The sequence below is a fragment of the Microtus ochrogaster genome, chromosome 1, assembly GCF_000317375.1.
Source record: "Microtus ochrogaster isolate Prairie Vole_2 chromosome 1, MicOch1.0, whole genome shotgun sequence".
NCBI lineage: Eukaryota > Metazoa > Chordata > Mammalia > Rodentia > Cricetidae > Microtus > Microtus ochrogaster.
The window spans coordinates 8,441,637-8,455,762 of record NC_022009.1 but is presented as its reverse complement, the minus strand read 5'-3'; positions in this window follow the sequence as shown (position 1 = coordinate 8,455,762).

Below are 14,126 nucleotides of genomic sequence, written 5' to 3'. Positions count from 1 at the left end.
TTGGGTTTCTGACTCTAAGATTCCCCTGTGTGTCTGTATTTTTAAGTTACGATTTAAGCTACCTACTACAGGCCAGACACTATGCTTATATGTCACACAATTAAATCTTTTTAAATTTTTTCCTCTTTTTTTTTTTTTTTGTACTTGAGATTGAACCTAGGACCCCTTGCGTGTGAAGTGAAAACTCTGTCTCAGCCTCGTTTTTGTTTTACGCTCTATTTTGAGACAGAGTCACAGTAAGTAAGGGTTGGTTTTGAGTTTGCAGTCCTCTCTCTGTCTCCAGGGTAGCTGGGATTTTAGGCCTGCATCACTGTCCCTGCCAATCTTAGAACATTTACTCCTCAAATGATTCTTCTAGACAGGCACTGGAACCCAGGAGTCAGTGAAGTATCCATGCATTAGATGAGAGGGAAACTCCATGCATATTTTAGTTAACCTCTCTGAAAAAGTAACATTTTTTTCTATTGCTAAAGCCAACAAATTAAGTGGTATTCATAAAACTTGCACCTTTGCCACAGACAGAGATCACAGATGTTTTCAAGTCATAGTTTCTGTTGTTGTTATTTTAGTTTTTGAGGTTTTTGTTGTTGCTGTTGTTTTGGGGTTTTTTGTTTGTTTCTTTATTTGATTGATTTTTCAAGGCAGGGTTTCTCTCTGCATAACAGTCCTAGCTCTCTCAGAACTTGCTTTGTAGGCCAGGACAGCCTTGATCAAGTTACAATTTTTAAAACCATCTCAAAATATCTTTTATGTCCATCGCTATTTAAAAATAACTCCTAACGCTTATTAATTCCATCAGTACTGTTAAAATCTAGTTGTGCCAGGCAGTGGTGGCACACTCCTTTAATCCCAGCACTTGGGAGACAGAGGCAGATGTAAATCTGAGTTTGAGGCCAGCCCAGTCTACAGAGTGAGTTTCATGACAGTCAGGGCTGTGCAGAGAAACCCTGTCTTGAAAAACAAACAAACAAACAAACAAACAAAATAACAAAACAAAACAAAATCTAGTTATAATCAATAAAAGATGGCATATATGACCAGGCCACAAATTAAGTAATTTTGATAAGTATGGTATTTTATAGTCTATTCCAGTGGGGGTCTTTTAATCATTAAATTTATTTATTTATTTTTCATCCTGACAGCAGTTTCCCTCCTCTCCTCCCCTCTCATTTTATCCCCCCAGATTCCAGTGTTTTAAGGTTAAAACATTACTCAGAGGAGGCTCTGGAGTTTTACAAAACTGTCCAAGGCACACAGAGTATGAAACAGAACAGGACCTGTAGTGGATCAATAGCAAGAGCCCCCTCCCCACAACCGACTGGTGTAGGTGACTCCATTCTAGCCAAGGAGACGTGAAAAGTCTGCTGGAGCGAGCCTTCTGGAAAGACTCCTTCCCCCAGGGAACGCCAAGAAGAGCAAGTTACTTTTGTCCCTCTGCATGCAACTGTAACTCGAAGCGGTGCCTGGACCGGCTACAGCAGGCTTGCAGCCAACCTGAGAATGACATCAACCCAGAGAACATCTTAGCCTTCAGCAGGCTGCCTGCTGGGTAACACCAAGAGCCAGCTCCCTGTCCTATCTAGTTTGGATTATGGTTTCAGAATCACCTCTACCCTATGCTGCTATACTTAGGCCTTAGAGAGAAGTTCTCACTGAGAACTTAACCCTTCAGCTGGGCCAAGAGAGAGCAGAGGGATCATAAGAGTCAGGGAAAAACTGGACCGTAAGTCCTTGAAGAGCTTCAATCTGTCTAAAGCGCTTCTTAAAACTTGGCAGACGTCATGGCACGCTGCTTTAATCCCAGCACAGGCAGGTAGATCTCTGTGAGTTCAAGGCCAGCCTGGTCTCAATTGGGCTGAAGTGGATGGAGCATGAAATAAGATAAGAAAGAGATCATACAGGACCTTGTGAGAAGTTTACCCTTAATTCTAATGTAATGGGAAATTATTGGAGAATTTACAACATGCAAGCAGGTAAGTATGGCCCAAGGCACGACATGGTGTGTTGCTCACTCTGGCTGTTGCTCTGTGGAGGAGATTCCACTGCAGAGGGAAAGTACAGCCGTGGGGGGGGGGGTGGGGGAGGGAACACATGGCTGTTGCAGGAATCCAGATATGCCATAAGGCCTATTCCTATCATTTATTAGGACTTGTGTTTCTGAACTTCATTCTTTCGTCTATTCAGAAAGCCCTCATGGAACACTGCTTAGGAGTTGGGCGCTGAGCTGGGCACTGAGCTGGGCACCACTCACACCAAACTGAATAAAAAGCAGCTTCCAGGTAGGTGGTGGCCTTTAATCCCAGCACTTAGGAGGCAGAGGCTGGTGGAGCTCCGTGAGTTTGAGACCAGCCTGGTCTACAAAGTGAGTTCCAGGACAGTCAGCGTTGTTACTCAGAGAAATCCTGTCTTGAAAAACCAAATAAATAAATAAATAAGCTGCTTCCATATCATTGGTGCTTATCTGTTTCCTCTATCTTCCCTTAGATGGTACCCATGATTTATAACTTAACATAGATAGAGAAAGGCAGGAATACCAATAGAAATTGGGTTCTGTAGAAAACAGTAGCAGGAAAATGTTCATTAAGACGTCAGCCAAATATAGTGGCACACACCTGTAATCCCAGGGCTCTGGAGGTGGAAGCCCACAGATATGGGCTTCTAGGAAGACCCTAAATAAAATATTTTTAAAAAACAAAACCCCAGAGCTGGGTGTGGTGGTGCATACTTTTAACTTTAGTCCCAGCACTTGGGAGGCAGAGGCAGGCAGATCTCTTCGAGTTCAAGGCCAGCCTGGTTTACATAGTGAGCTCCACAGCTGCTTATGTAGAGAGACCCTGTCGTGAAAAACCAAAAGAAAAAAAAAGAATAAAACACACACACACACACACACACACACACACACATATATATATGTATATGTATATACATATATATATATATATATATATATGAGGCTAACCAAACCCTCCTCAGGCCCTCCTGAGGGATCAGATTTAATGGTTCTTTTCCCTTAACCTTAATGAACAGTAGGCCCATTTCAGAACATCAGGCAGTGTGAGAGAACTCCAGGAATGTTTATTAAATATTCAGAAAAGAAAACTGTTGGTGTAGTTTTTTACAAAGCTCTGGGATTGAGGTTTTCTCCCTGAGAGAGAGAAGGGAAAGAGACTGATGGCATCTCCTGAAGTTGACCAAGGCAATGGTCCAAAGCATCTCACATCGATCCCATCTGACGTGTGAACAATTTAAGAATCATGAGATCCTATTTGGTTTCAACCTGAGCCCCAGCCCTTTGAGGTTTAATTAGTGTGCTCAACCAAAAACTTATCTGCACCCGTCCTGAATTAGACTAGAAGGGCTTTATAGAGCGCATAATAGTTCCTTTTGTAAGCAACACTAGAAAGTCTTTTCTAAGGCTAAATATGATAGGCCTGAGTGGGCATGGAAGCTGGCAGTAAGTTTTAAACATATCTGCACAAACCCTTTTTAAACAACTGTCGTTCGGCAGGCAACTAGGGCTGTTCTCATGAGTTACCTAGAACTTCAAATGTGAATTTCCTACGCCCCCAACCCCTAGTCACTCCAAACTCCTAATAAGAAAATAAAAGCCATATTAGATTATTGTAATAAAAGAAATTAATGACCGTTTAGACTAGCTTTGCGAAGACATTGGGCACAGCAAAGCTTTTAGGCTGTTAAAATACGTGCTGGCAAACCTTTGTGGAGGACATGGTTCTGACTAAGAATATAAAATATGGCCAACAAGCTAACTCCACGGGTAAAGACACTTGCCTCCAAGCCTGACCACCGGAGGTCAAGGTCCGGGACCTATATGGTGGACGATAGAAGCAATTCTGCAAAGGGGAGTAGGGAAATGCCTTGACTCCATATGCCTGCTGTGTGGCATACGTACACACACACACACACACACACACACACACACACACACACACACACACACACGTAAATAAGCAGAAACAAAATCTTTTAAATACAAATAAATCGGGTTTTTAATAGTGAAATATAGAAACACACCCCTGTGGTTGGTCCGAGAGCTTTACTGTGCCTTAGGAACTATCTGATTTACTGAGAAGAGAGAGCGTATGAGGCTGTCTGCCTACTTTCAACTTACAAACTAAGCACAAGTGATGGTGCATGGGTTTTTTTAAATTTTTTTTTATTGTATGTGTATTGGTGCTTTGCCTGCATGTATGTTTGTGTGAGGGTGTCAGATCTTGGAGTTACAGGTAGTTGTAAGATGCCATTTGGGGTACTGGGAATTGAACCTGGGTCCTCTGGGAGAGCAGCATGTGCTCTTAACCCCAGTGGTGCATGCTTTTAATCTCAGGATTTGGGGTACAGGCAGATTTCTGTGAGTTCGAGGCCAGCCTGGTCTACAGAGAGAGTTCCAGGACAGTACCGGTGCTACACAAAGGAGACCCTGTCTAGAAGGAAAAAATGATAAACTCTTTCTAAGGTTGGAACGTGCATACAGCACAGAACAGGCTCACTGCACTTCGGGTAGTGTTTTATGGAACCATAATGCTCCTCTTATGAAGGCATAGCCTTTGGCACTTGGAAGAATCTGATCTGTCTTTCCTGGTTTAATATCAAGTAAAACATCAGTAAATTCACTGGATCTGGTTAGATAAAATCTCTCTCTCATTACTTCATGCACATTTCCTAGGGCTAAGACTTTCCTGGGGCACATGAGCACCATTTTTGTTTGGCGTGTTTCAATGCGCACTGCGCCTTGCGAAGGTCTGGAGTGACAATGACTACAACCTCAACACTTTAAATAAATATCACCTCAGCTTCAACTCTGTGAATTAGTGAGTGGTCTGAGACAACCAGCTTAAATCATACAGCCAGGAGGGCCAAGAGGCTTCTCAGAATCATGACTTTTTAACCATTGCCAAGCTCCCAAGGTAGAAAAATGCTTCTATAAGAACTAAACAAGCCCTGGATATACCTCAGTAGAAAGTACTTGCCTAGCCTGGGCAGTGGTGGCACACACCTTTCAATCTCATCACTCGCGAAGCAGAGGCAAGTGGATCTCTGTGAGTTCTAGGCCAGCCTGGTCTACGGAGCGTGTTCCAGGACAGCCAGGGCTGTTACACAGAGAAATCCTGTCTCAGGGGGAGAAGTACTTGCCTAATATGTTCAAGGCCCTGGCTTGACTGGCTACACAATGAACATGGAGAGGAGAGGGATGAAAGGAACCAAAGGTATAGTTCTTCCTTTCCCTCACAGTTATCATGCTGAGTCTAAATTCTCACGAGATGCTTCCTGTTTTAGGCCTGACATTTATTGACATTTCTTGCACATACATGGCCAGCAATTTCCCTTTTCTTGAACTTTCATTCTTGGCAAAATTTCTAATTTAATGCAACACTGAGAACATACCTAAATATTTGGATCCATTCCTGGGGAAAACAAAAGGGACAGACGTTTAGCAGAGATCTCTGTGCCGGCATGTCGAGGGTTGGAGTGGTCATGTTTATTGTGTTTTGTTTTTCCTTTCTGACTTGTCTGCTTTCTACACGCCATGCCATTGGTTCAACCAGGCGGTGCAAGTTCGCGCAATCACCTAATCCCTTCTAGCATTACATTTTGCTTTTTTTTCAAATCCTTGGCTCATTATAAGCACAGCTTTATCAGGAAAAGAGAAAATATTTGCTTTTATGCCCTTTAATCCAACTTCATTACCAACTCTAATGTTCTCTACCGCTAGGCTTAGTTTAATTGCCCACTATTGATGAATGAATCAATCACTCAATAAAGATGGAGTCAGAAAGACAATTGCATCAAACCCACCTAGCACAAGTCATTAGAATGTGTCACATAGAAAGATAACATAGGAGTAAGGGATATAGAGTTTTAGGAGAAGGCTAGATGGGTCAAATGGCTGAGGAAATAGATCTCTCATTTGCCTGTTATCCAAAACTGTATTCATTCAGAACTCACTGCTCACTGTGATGACTGTCTCTAAACAGTCGATTTAAGATAAGATTTTTCTTTGACATTAAGCTGACCTATTGACAGATTCTATCACAGATGGTATTTTATCCATCTCTAATAACCCACTGGCTCATCATATAAAACCCAATTGTTGATTTTTTTTAAACAAAAGTTTTACTAAAAAAATATAAACCAATAGTCACACAGACACATAGTCGGTAAAAAGACGTTAATACCAAAGGCTCAATAATTCACCCAAATTTATTAAATGCCATATTTCCTCTAAAAAAAGAATAGAATTTTAATGTAACAATTTTTATTCACTCCTTAAAAGTTATACCAATGACACATATCAAAATAGACCATCTTCCATCACCAGCCCAGCCCACTAAAGTCTAGAATAGGAAGTAAAAAATAATACTTCTAGTTACAACCTAGGAACATAAATGAACATATGCAGAGTTTTCCTCTTAAATTCCAGTCAGGATCTCAGGATTGTTAATACCTCTGTCAAGAGAATAAAGAATCTCACAGTGAACTGTCTAGTCAGGACTCGAGTTTTTATTTCTCAGCTAAGAACTATGAGAAGCTACAACTCTCCTAATGTATAAAGAACTATAATTCCAGTTTTTTTACAAGTCAGTGAACTGAGTCGGAAAGGGCCAATGATAAGTTTACAAGTTATGTCCTATATGAACTTGGTCAACACAGTATAGACTGGCCTGTTAACAAGGAGCCACACATCCTGCTCTGGGCCTTCTTTTTCTTTCCCACTCTTCCAAACAGCAAGTGATCACCAAAAGCATTTCCCACAGGAAACCACAAACCCCAGTGCCCCTGGTGCCACCTGCAGCCCTTCTGTACAATGGTTGGCCCACCCCAATTCTCTTTAATTCTCTAGAGCCAACGGGTATACAACTGCACCAAACCACTGAATTTCACAATGTAACTTGAGACAAACTGAATCTGAAAGGCTATTTTATGGGTATTTTGCCTCCGCTCTTGCAGGTAATACAATCCATAGTACACCCACTGGCTTGCAGGGTCTGAGTCTCCTAATCCTCATTGCCATACTTCCTCTGGTTCACTTCTCAAAGGAAGTATGGCTGAGAGGACCAGCCAGGAAGATTAGTCTTTCTTAATCACCGTGTTGTTCATAATGGAACATAATGGAAGACTCGATCAATTTTTAATTTTATTTGTGAGTTTTACTTCTTTCTTTGCCATAAAGCATGGTTCTTTCGTTTTTAATATATTTTATCGATTTTAAATAGTTGTTTAAAACAGAGTCTTCATTGTCTTGGAGTCTTTTATAATCTAGTAGTAAAAAGGAGGGTGGTCTCAAATCATAGCATTTGTCAAATGAATCTTTTGACTGCAATTTTGCCACTACATAATACCGAAAACTCAGAATCTGAAAAATAAACTTTGGACATTGTACATGACTCTGCTCGGCTGACTAATATTGACATTTTGCACTTGACATGAAACCGTGATATTCACCTGTCATTTTTGGTCTAAACCAGAAGGAGGGGGAAAGTACAATCAGTAGCTAAAGGACTATAGGGCTCTCTGCAATTGACCTATAATGAAAATGATAAAATGCCATGCTTGAAATATGCTGAAGACAGCGTTGTTATCTTGTAAGCGTTCCATGAGGGCTGTTTCATTTTCTCTGTAAGTGATTTCCAGTAGGAGGAGAGTGACTATATTTCTGAGCATATTGACAAAAACGTCTTTCAGTTTCGTGGCAGCTAAGTGATTGAACAGAAACTCTGGCCTCGGCAGTTATACACAAGCCCTTTAGCCTGAAAAGGGGGCCTAGATTGCCACATTCATTTTGTTTCACTACGATGCATCTGCAGAGTAGAAACAAAACTCCCAGCGTTATCCAGCCTTCAAGCTCAGTCCTATATTTTTCCCTTTGAAATGAACTGAAGCTGATGTAGAGCGGACATGCCTGCTGGAATGCCCTCAGGCCTTTCATTTCTTGAATGATCTGCTAAGACTTGGAATCCACCCAAACCTCCTTGAAGCACCCCCTCTGCAAAGTTTAATCTAATTTAAATGAACTTACTCCTCGGCAGAAAATGCCCTTTCTTATTTCTCCTTGTTTTTTCAGTGAGCACATGGACATGTTTTTGTGTTTCTAAACTTGTGGGTGCTGAAACAATTCAGAAAGAGAGAGAGAAAAAAAAAGAAACGCTACATATTTCTTTACTCCAGTCATGTTAAGAGCAGTGGCAGAAAAACACAATTCTAAAAACTCTTGGCCCTGGCACTGTGCAAATTATTTCACAATATGCAAAGGATTAAGCAGCAATGCACTCATAGTTCCTGTCAAATGTTTCTCTAGTATAAGTAATTCCATAAAGCCAGAGACCTGATATCTCTCTTTATCTTGTACTCATTTCTACACACCTCTTACATCCACATCTTTACAAATAAAAATAGTAATAGAAAATGCATTTGCCCAAATATGCATGCCTGAGGATAAATGCAATCATATATGCCCAAAACACCATACAGGTTTCAAAATATTTAAAAACATTTATCTCTACAAGGAATATGTGAGTACAATATAGAAATTCATAAATAAATGGAAAAGAGGTATTGAATTCTTCCTAAACATATATGGTGAGTGACTGTAAACTGGTCAGCTTTTCTAAACCAAAAATTTGAATATTTATAGTTTTAGTTGACTGGGAGTCTTCCGAAGAAAATTAAGATACTGGCCATGGAGGAAATGTAATGTTTAAAGAGGAGACACAAAAAATGATGCAACTGGAAGGATCACAGTGCATGAGGCTCATCCTTAAAGTTAATCTCTGTCTCTCTCTCCCTCTCTCCCTCCCTCCTTTGCTCCCTCCCTCCCCTCCTTTTTCTCTAAGCAACTTTCAGCTAAATATTTTGCTTTCAGGAATACAGGGGATGAGAAAATCCTTGAGGTCAGAGAAGGTGTGTTTTATATGTAAAAATGAGCTATCCATCCCTGGTGATCATTAGAAAATGTCACCAGAGAAGAAATGAACCCAAGAGGACCTTGTAAAACTCTGTTCTATCTGAAGGCTTCCCATTGTCTCAGCAGCCCATTCATTTACTCAAAAAAACATTTATCAGATACCATACTACCCAGCACTGCGTTACCATCAGCAAGGCATTAAATCTTCAAAGCAGTTTCTTATTCTACACTCATGTTGACATATTTAGGTGGGGCCTTAAATTCTCTATTCAACTGAATGCCTTGTTCCCTTATAAGTAATTTGTCATCTGAGGCACCTTGAAGAAGGTTTTGTTTTTCACCAATGGAATTCTACCATGTATGATGGTATCTATGTAGGAGTTCAAATCATAAAGAATATAGATTGCAAATCCAAGTACCACAGATTAAATATCCTTCCAGGATTGGGTTACTGGAATTAGAGCTCTAGATTCTGCTCTTACTTAGAGCTTCAAGAAATAAATTTCAGTTTTGACAATCTTCAAAAACAAACAAAAAACTAATCAAACCTTAGTTCACTATAAACTAATTTGTCTTCTTTCATTGTTATAAACAAAAAGAGGAACGATTATAAACTGCCTTCACTGGAAACTCTAGCATCATGGGAATTTTCCCAGGCAGCTTTGTGGCAATGCAAGGAGGCTTCAAGTACGTTATAATTATAGCTACCATTCATTATATGTCTATTGTGTTAAGCATTTTATATGCAATACTCCGGCTTATTTTAGGCTTCCCCGCAGTGTATCGTAATTCCTATTTTCTCAAGGAAGAACTCAAGGCTCGGAGAAATGAGGCCACTTTCCCCAAGAGGCACAGTTTGCAAGTGTGTGCAAGAGAGGGATCTCTGACTCTGCACTATTGCACTATTCGGCTTCCTGGATCAGTATCAGTAGTGTGTTTCTATGCTCGAGGGGGCGGGAGGACCGCACCATCACCGTAAAGATTGAGGAAATGAGGACTAATAATGCTGTCTGGGGAAGATTTCTTAGTGCAGGGAAGAAAAAAAAGTAAAAAAAAAAAAAAATTCAGGGGTGAAGAGAACAGTCGCAGCTGTTGAATGAAGAAAAAAAATCCCCCTGGAGGGACCCCGGTTCAATTTCCCCCCCACCTACCCGGAGCTCGATCCCACACTGGGCTCGGTGATTGACAGGCTACTACGAGCCACCGACTGAGGAGCGCGTGGGGGTCGGAGCAAGCGTTAACTTCTCGGCTTTGCTTCTCCCATTACCTCCGCCCCCCTCCAGGCACCCGCTGGAAGCTTCCACGGCCAGTGCCGCGAGGCCGGGAGGCCGCTGACTGATGAGGGCGGCCGGGCGGGAGGGTGCTGAGTGAGGCCCAGGCGTTCTCGCCTCCCGGCCTGGGGACCCTAGCAGATGCACCCGCCTGCGTGGCCAGCTCGGGAGGGAGCTCAGGCCCAAGGCCTGGCCTAAGGTTCTGGAACCTTCACCCAGGCAAACGGCCTGGGCCTGAGCCACGGGGGTATTGGAGACAGCGAGGCCTAAGCGCATAGGCTCAGGGTCTCCTCCCACCCGGGGTTGACCCTGAAAAAGGAGTTCACCGTGTGGCTGCTGCAATGGGACACAGCAAAAGAGCAGGCCCTAGAGTCGCCGCGCAGGCCACAAGTGTCCAGCCGCCCTGCTCGCCTCCTCCTTGGCTCCCAAAGCTTGCCAGCCTAGGCCCCAGCACCCCTCCCACCCCCCCACCCCCACCGCGAGCTGAGCTCCGCTTTCCCTCCATCAACTCCAGGCCGAATTCAATCCGAGAAGGCTCCTTTGAGCTTTTGTGTTTGCTGGGGGAGATGTGGGCGCAGGAGGGATCGCGTTACAACTTTCATTTCCTGAAATGTTTGAGGGAACATCCAGGGTTTTTATCCCCACATCAGGCCCGGCCATGGGCTCGGATTTCAGGCCTTGTCACTCAGCTGTCACCAAACAAACGAGGCTCTCAGAGCCCAGGAGAGGGAGAGCTACCTGCTATTCATGACCCCTGGAGCAGGTGATCGCTCATGGGAAAAACAGGTAGAATTAATCATAGGACTGGTCTCTGCTTCCTCTCCTTTTTGGCAGACTTGGCCACCGTGTGAAACCTATCAGAAATCAAATTAACTCTTTCTTGTCCCCCACGGGAACAGAAAATACTTTTCAGAAAACTCAGCATTCATCCACAGCCAATGGTGCACCGAGAGTGAGAGGCAGTTTCTTAGCTTCTAGTGGTCCCTGGATTTGGGGTAGAATGAGACATTTCTATGCCGTCTATGAGAAGTCCTACCGATTAGAAGTCATGGGTATAATCCCTAACCTCAGGTAGATTCCAGCATCTTCTCCCTGTCTACCTGGATGCCATTACTTGCTTATAGGAAAATGGAAACCTCCAGGAGGGGTTTCTAAGAAATTCCTGTGAGTAGGATATCCCTGCCTTCCTTTCTTCCCTCGGCCATCTATATGTAGGGTTTCCACATGGAGGTCTGAGGGAGACTAATCTCTCAAAATCTCCCCATCATTTTCTTATTAATTTGTCATTTGGAAATTTCATACATGCATGCAATGTGTTTTGATCAAAGTTACTCTGCTTCCTCTCCCCAATTCCTCCCATCTCCCCCCACCCTAACTTCATGTACTTTATTTTTTAAAAAGCCCACTTAGTGCTGCTAGTATGTGCATGGTTGGAGGGCCACCCATCCGAGCACAGGCAACCATCATCCCTAAAGAAGAGTGACTCAGCCTGGTGGTGCCTTTAATGCCAGCACTAGGGAGGCAGAGGCAGGCGGATCTCTGTGAGCTCCAGGCCAGCCTGGTCTATAGAACAAGTTCTAGGACTGACTCCAAAGCTAAACAGAGAAACCCTGTGTGGGGGGGTGACCCTCCCTCCCCATTCATCTTAATTCTGGTTTAATTCTTGCTTTAGCTGGACCAAAGCAGAAAGGTCTACATTCTTTTGCTCTTTGCGGATTTTTTTTTTGCTTTGAAATTGTAGTATGAATTTAAAATCATACTATTTTATGTTTGCTATGTCTTTCTTTTTTTATACCTCCTTCCTCTCTCTAGGATGAAATTTTCTAGAGGCAATATAAAAATGCCTTCAGCTTTGTTTCAAAGATACATTAGGAAGAGCTAACCAGCACAGTTTAGAAACTTTAAAACAGACTTTTTTTTTAAGGTAAAAATATAGTAAGGGGCCTGTTATTATCATTCTGCTTGCTAGTTCTTCCACAAAAAAGTGTGTGTGTGTGTGTGTGTGTGTGTGTGTGTGAGAGAGAGAGAGAGAGAGAGAGAGAGAGAGAGAGAGAGACCAGGAGATACACAGCATGTAAAATAATCCTCCTGGCCTTTTTTTTTAATGAAGATTTTTGTCTGTTTATTTTGGAAATAGTCATTGGTTCCAGATTCCCAGAATTGATTTTTTTAAGATTAGTGATTTGCGCCCTGAGCAATATTATTGTTCAATTAAAATATAAAAAAAAGAAAAAGGAAGAAACCTTGACTTGACTTTAGGGGAAGCATGTCATGTTTACATAGCATCAGCAATGCTTAAAAGATATGCAGCACACGTCTGAAGGCAGACAAAGGTTCGGTTGTTGAATATTCTCTTCACCTCATAGACACTGAGAGCTGACATTCTCTCTAGAGCAACCTTTAGAAATGGCTGCCCTGACTTCCACCTTCAAAGCAATGCTATATAAAATCATCACTAGTTCCATCTTCCTTGACTACATGGGCTGAGAGGTACAACTAACTCTGCTCAGTACTGCAGAGCAAGCCATCTCACTCTCAAAAGGAGCAGCTCTCTGTGAGCTTGTTTCCATCTACCCCCCACTTGCCACACTCGGCAAGTGCTGCCACAGGCAGACGGATACAGTCACATAATATTTGTGTGCAAGCCAACCAAAGATGTCACACTTAGGTGAGCTGGGGGTGTTGGATTGTTTTATTTTGTTCTTGGGTGAGGCAGGGGTCACCATCCCATTGTCTTTTCCTAGTATTTAAACCACTTAAGTGACTGGAAAGTCAAATTATAAATTTTAGCAAAGCAGCTAAAGCCTTGCCCAAGGGCAAAAGGAAAAAAAAACCTGTGTGCCAAGAGGGTGGGAGAGTAGTTGAATTTGTAAAAAATACTTAATGTCAATAGAACTCCTCAAAAGTCCATTTACAGACGTGTTGCCTGGAATCTATAGATTATCAAGGACACTGACTATGAGATGTATTCTGTAAGAATCTCATGACACACACGGTGTCTTGTGTCAGTAAAAATGCATAATCTGGGACCCTTATTTTAATTCTACATGAACGTCCACTCAGATCCTGAGCCACCACCAATTTCCCAGCTCCCCCTCCAAAGTTGGTTCTATCATGAATGAGTCATGGCATTTTAAAAGTCGTAATCCATTTAAAGTCCAAATTAAACTAACTTGTACTGCATATTAAAAGTAAAATTGGAGGTGTCAGCCTGTGATGTTTCTATTTGATCCTACCTGTGTCCTTATCATAAAGTATATGTTATTTTTTTAATAACTTTGAGGGAAGTGCAGAAAGGGGACCAGACAGATGTAGGTGGTATAATTTGCAGTCTGTATTATTATATAAAGGTCCAGAATCTCTCTGCCTCTTTTTCTTTCAATGACAATCACTAACGATAAGGAAGAAGAACGTCACTCAGAATCTTTCCACATTTTAAATTACAATTGAGAGGCCACTTCAGGCACACAGAAGTATGTGTAAAATCTAAAGCTAATCTATTCGCCTTTTCAATAATAGGGCTTGGTTTTGATGCTTGGTTTTCAGTTTTCTTTTCTTTCCTACATTGTTCTGTTTGACCATGGGGGATATTTTCGGATCACGGTCACAGACAATAGTGTGTACCTTTCCTAAAAGCCCTGTGAGACCGTACTCTACCTGCCGAGAACCCCGGGCTCAGCTGTCTATTAACAAGTTAAAAGAAGATCTGAGGCGCGCTTGGAGAACCACCGGCTTTCCACGCGCCTCCAGCAGTCTCTTTTGCTTTGTTTTTAAATGCTACTGCGGTGTTGTTTCTCGCTGTCTGAAAGGACCACAGCGTCTAAAACCCTGATTGTCATCCTCAGTAGGAGAACAGGTTTCCGATTTCATCAGCTGGAACGAAGTTGTGTGTGTGTGTGTGTGTGTGTGTGTGTGTGTGTGTGTGTGTGTGT